The 5,804-nt window shown below is 46.1% G+C and overlaps 1 protein-coding gene across 1 annotated transcript in view; it reads right to left on the bottom strand.

The window, feature by feature from the left end:
* Positions 1-5,804, bottom strand: part of FOXR1 (forkhead box R1) — an 11,520-nt gene that overhangs the window by 3,229 nt on the left and 2,487 nt on the right. The window lies entirely within an intron of this gene.

The following is a 5,804-nucleotide window of genomic DNA, read 5'->3' as shown; positions in this document are numbered from 1 at the left end:
GCTGGGGGGTGATTTCTTGCTTTCTGTCTCTAATGTCTCTGGTGAGCGCATGCACCCTATAGCGAAAATCTCTCCCAAAAATACACACACAGAAAAAGAGAATCAAAATGTCCGAGGATTTCCACTGTGGCCTTGAAGCTTCTCTGGGAGGAGGGGGTGGGCCCAGCCAGGGGGTAATGACCCTTTGCCCTCTCCGTCTCATTTCCCATGTGGTCTTCTCACTCTGCACACATGGTCCAAGTGATCTCAGGCCTATGGTTTCAGTAGCCATCTAAAAACTGAGGACTCTAAAAAAAATTTTTTTTAATTTGCTATAGGGCATGTGTGTTTGCCAGACAGACAGAGGAAGAGAGAAAGAAAGTGAGAAAACAACCCTGGGGAGGATGGCCACACCTCAATCCCTTTTCCTCCATTCTCCTCTCTAGACTTTGGGCACGCACGCACATGCACCTGGCGTGTCTTTCAAGCTGCTGGGTCCGAGACTCAAACCACGCAGTCGGCCCCACGGGATGCAGCTGCCTTAATCACCGCACCACCTGGCTGGCCTGAGGACGCTCAGCTCTTTACCCCAGCTCCAGCCAATCTGCTAGCCTCACTGGAGGTCCTCACCACGTAGCCAGCAGGCACTTGGAGCATTCGAAGCCTGGCTTCCAGCTCCATGCTCCGCCACTCTATCCAGCCTCAGCAAAGGGCACATTGGCCAACTGGCTGTTGAGGGCAGAAACTATGTCTGTCCCATACTCTGCCCAGGAGTATGGCCATGCCACAGAGGGGTCCAGGTGGGAAGTGATGAGCAATTCAGGGAGCAGAAGGATGCCCAGCACCATGCTAAAGACCACCACGGTACTGGGGGGGAGGGGTAACAAAAGACAAAGTTAGAAAGAATATGGCAAAATTACCGTTTGCAGACAAAAAAAACGTGATTAACATGGTAAACCATATAAAATCAGGCCAGTCTGTGGCTTGGTGGCTAAGTGAGTTAGATCGCACCTGGCCAACAGTGCAGTTCAAGTCCCCGACCCTGGCAGCTTGAAAAACATGCTGGTTTGGGGCTGGCAGGTGGCATGGTGGGTAAAGGCACTGGATTGTCATACAGTCAAATCAGTTTGAGTCCAGGACCTGGAGGCTTGTTTTCTGGCTTCCCTGTCTCTGTATCGTCAAATTTAAAAAATAATAACATGGAACCAGCAGATAGCATAGTGGTTGTATTGCTGGACTCCCAAATGGCCACTATAGTTCAAGTACCGGACCTAGTGGCTTGAAGCTCACGCCAGGTGTGTGTGCACCCAAAATCCCATGAGGAGAATGGAGGAGAAGGGATGCAGCCATCCTCCCACCCAAGAGGGGTGTAATCACACTGTCTCTCTCACTTTCTGTCTCTTGTTTCTCAGGTGCCCACGTGCACTCTATAGCAAAAAAAAAAAAAAGAAAAAATCTCTAAACAAAAGAAAGATAACAAATGGCATTAACTAAATAAATAATTCTTTTTTAAAAAAGGTGGGGGTTGGCAGATGGCATGGTGGTTAAGGGCATTGGACTCCCACATGGCCAACCATAGTTTGAGTCTGAGATCTGGCAGCTTGCTTTCTCATTTCCCCTGTCTCTCTCTCTCTCTCACTCTCTGTTGCTCTCTGGTCAAATTAAAAGATAAATAAATAAAGTTCAATAAAATAATTCTTAAAAAAAAAAGAAAGAAAAACATGCCAATTGCGTGTGTGTGTGTGTGTTTACATGTGAGTCCAAAGTCCCAAAAGAGGAAGAGATGGAGAAAGAATTGCAGCCCACCCCTCCCTATGGGGGGGTGGATTTCTCACTCTCCATCTGTCTCTCCTGGCTAGTGCATATACCTTCTGGCAACATTAAAAAAAAAAAAAAAAAAAAAAAGCTGGGCCAGCTGGTGATTTGGTGGTTAAGGCTAGGCGGCTGGATCCCACATGGCTGACTGTGAGGTTTGAGTCCTGGTCCTGGCAGCTTGAAACACACTGGATGTGTGGCATGTGTGACCAAAATCCTGAGATGAGAGAGAAGGGATTGAAGTATGGCCATCCTTCTTTGTGTCTCTAGTGAGCACATGAGCTCTTTAGCAAAAACATAAAAAGAAAAGAAAGCCATATAAAATCAATATACAACTTATTATAACCAGTATGTGTTCAGCAAGTTTGTTGGATATTATATACTAATCAATACTGTTTCTCATGAAAGGCACCAGCAGTTAGCGTAATGGCTATGTCGCTGGACTCCCATGTGGTCGATCATGGTTCGAGTCCCAGACCCGGTGGCTTAAACTCACGCCGGGCGCGGCGCGTGTGCGTGCGTGCCCAAGATCCCGAGTGGAGAATGGAGGAGAAGGGATTGCGGCGTGGCCATCCCCCCTGGCGGGTGATTTCTCACTTTCTCTCTGTCTCTCTCTGTCTGTCTGGTGAACACACGCAAAAACCTCTCCAAAAAAAAAAAAGAATTAAAAAAAAAAAAAACTGTTTCTCCATATCTGAATTAAAACCGGAAAATATAAAAGGCACTGTTTATTTTATTTGTTTATTTTTTAGAGAGATATTTTACTATAGGGCTCGTGCTCTTGCTGGAGAGACAGACAGAAAGCAAGAAATCCCCCCCGCCCGGCACCGCGCAGGGGCCATGGCCACACCACAATCCCTTCTCTATTCTCCTCTCGGGATTTTGGACACACACGCACACGTGCCCGGGGTGAGTTTCAAGGCACCAGATCCAAGATTCAAACCGTGATTGACTATATGGGAGCCCATCGATGTAACCATTGTGCCATTTGTTGGTCCCTAAAAGACACTGTTTATAATAGCAACCAGAATTATAAAGTATCTAGGAATTAAGCCATGAAAGAATAGACTAATGGACTGTTTTCTCTTTTTTATAACTTTATTTATTTTAATTTGACCGGAGAGGGACAGAGCGAGAGCAAGTGAGAAAGCAAGTCACCAGGTCCAGGACTCGAACCACAGTCGACCATGTGGGAGTCCAGTGCCTTTAACCACCATGATACCTGCAGGCCCCAGGCTAATGGACTTTTATTTCTTCATACCGGGTGTATGCACTTGTAGGAGAGAGACAGATATGAAAGGAGAAAGTACCCCATGGAGAATGGTCACGTCATAATCCTTTCTCCCTCTCTCCCTCTTTTCAGGATTTTGGACAGATGCACACAGGCCCAGCGTGTCCCAAACTGCCAGATCCAGGACTCAAACTGTGCAGTTGGTCACATGGGATCCAGCTGCCTTAACCACCAGGTTGTGGGTCCGGCCCTGGATTAGACCTTTATGGGAAAAAAATAATCACAATTTAAGGAGAAGACTGTCCTCCTAGCCTAGTGGTTAAGGGAGCTGGATCCTACGTGGTCAACCATAGTTTGAATCCTGGCCTCAGTGGCCTGAAAACACACGGGGTGCATAAGCGTGAACTGCCCGAATCTCAATGGGAGCAATGGGGGAGAAGGGATTGCACCTGACCTGCCCTACTGGACGAACTTCCCCTGTCTCCTTCCTTCCATCACTCCCTCATCTCTCTCCAGCAAGCACAATACCCTCTGGCAATTAAAACCAAAAAAAGACAATTACATAAAAGATGACTTGAGTAAACAGACATAACACACATAACCAAGATGCCAATCATCCTCAAATTAGTCTACATATTTTATACATATAACACATAAAAATGAAAAGGCTCTACAGAGTAAAATCACCATAAGCAAGTTGGCGGGGGGCGTGGTGGTTAAGGGTGCTGGACTCCCACATGGCCATTGTGGTTCAAGTCCCAGAACTGGCAGCTTGCTTTCTTACTTTTCCTCTCTCTCACTCTGTCCCTCCCTGGTCAAATTTAAATAAATCAATAAACAAATAGATAAAGTTAAATAAAATAATTCTTTAAAAAAATCACAATAAGCAAAAAAAAAAAGAGAGAGAGAGAGATAATAAAGCAGGAAAAACAAGATAATAAAGCAGGGGGAAAAAAGTGGGCAAAAGATGGCACCAGCAGGGTCAGCAGGTGGCATGGTGGTTAACAGCACTTGACTCCCACATGGCCAATTGCAGTTTGAGTCCCAGACCTGGCGACTTGCTTTCTCACTTTCCCTCTCTCTTTCTCTCTCTCACCCTATCCCTCTCTGAACAAATTAAAAATAAAAAAATAAAAAAATAAAGTTTAAAAAAAAAAAAAAGATGGCACCAGCAGATTGTACAGTGGTACTTCACTGGACTCCCACATGGCCAACTGTGGAACGAGTCCCAGCCCCAGTGGCTTCAGACTCACACCAGGCACGTGTGCATGTGTGCCCCAAATCCTGAGAGAGTGGAAGGGGGATTGCAGCGTGGCCATTCTCCCGGGGAGCCAAAGAAAACAAAAAAGAAAAGAAAAAAAAAATATATATATATATATATATCTCCCGCCACTTTCTGTGCCAGGCCACTACTATCGGGTCGCAGGAAAGTCATAACACGTTTTTGCAAAGAAAGACAGAGAAATATGTCATGACTTGTACGATTTACTACTTTTTCTTCCCTCTGTGGCAAAAATCTCTGAAAGAAGACTTCCTCACCGATGAGGGTGTGGGCCTGTAGAAGCAGGCTACTCTGGAGGCTGGCCACCGGGGCAGATTCCTTGTAAACAAAACCAAACCAAAAACCAAACAAACAAACAAAAACACACTTTGGTCTTCATTTACCTCCCTCCATTCTTAAACTGCCTCTAGCTAGGATTTCAGCCCCTTCCCTGACAATACCATGCACAAAGGTCATCAATGAAATCCAATCACCCACTTCTCCACAGCATTGGCCAAGCTGACTCCCTCAACTCGCTTGCTTCGCGTGGTTTTGAAGACACCCTAAACGTCCCACACACACTTTAGATTCTTTTTTCTTTTTTAAATTATGATTTCTACTTTATGCATAATCTAGATATATCTTTGTGGCCTACAGCATGGGTTTTATTAAGGTTGCATACTGCCTAGAATAATCAAATCCACTGTTTTGCAAATTCTCTCTCTTTTCTCCAATCTCTTCACAACATGCCCCAGGGCTCACCCATGGTCCTTCTCTGTTCACTCCTTCTACCCCACCCATACACAAAGACTCAAAATTTCCTTCTGCAGTCCAAAACATCAGGCTCATGTATCCAACTGCCTAGTCAACATTTTTCTAGATATCTAAGTGCTATAGGGCGCATGTGCTGGCTGGAAAGATAGAGACAGAGAGACAGAAAGTGAGAAATCACTGCCCAGGGGGGATGGCCAGACCACAATCCCTTCTCCTCTATTCTCCGCTTAGGATCTTGGACACGCAAGCACATGCACCCAGCGTGAGTTTAGGCTATGGGGTCCAGGACTTGAACCGCAGTCAACTACATGGGAGTTCAGCAACATTACCATTACACCATCTGCTGGTCCCCAGAGTAGAATTCTTGATCTTCCACCCTGAATCTGCGCTATCAGAAGCCTCCCTATCACAATCCAAGGCAACTCCAGCCTTTCACTCAAATCAGCCAAAAACCAAGAGTTCTTCTGAAAACTTTTTTTCTTTTGGAGAGATTTTTGCTATAGGGCGCGTGTGCTCGCCAGACAGACAGAGACAGAGACAGAAAGCGAGAAATCATTCCCCCAGGGGGGATGGTCACACCGCAATCCCTTCTCCTCCATTCTCCTCTCGGGATCTTGGGCACGTATGCACATGCGCCCGGCGTGAGTTTTAAGCCACCGGGTCCGGGACTCAAACCGCGATTGACTACGTGGGAGTCCAGCGACATAGCCATTACGCTAACTGCTGGTTCCCTGAAAACTTAAA

The sequence above is a fragment of the Tupaia chinensis genome, unplaced genomic scaffold (genome assembly GCF_000334495.1).
Source record: "Tupaia chinensis unplaced genomic scaffold, TupChi_1.0 Scaffold000348_1, whole genome shotgun sequence".
NCBI classification, from domain to species: domain Eukaryota; kingdom Metazoa; phylum Chordata; class Mammalia; order Scandentia; family Tupaiidae; genus Tupaia; species Tupaia belangeri.
This window is presented reverse-complemented; position numbering and strand designations above follow the sequence as displayed.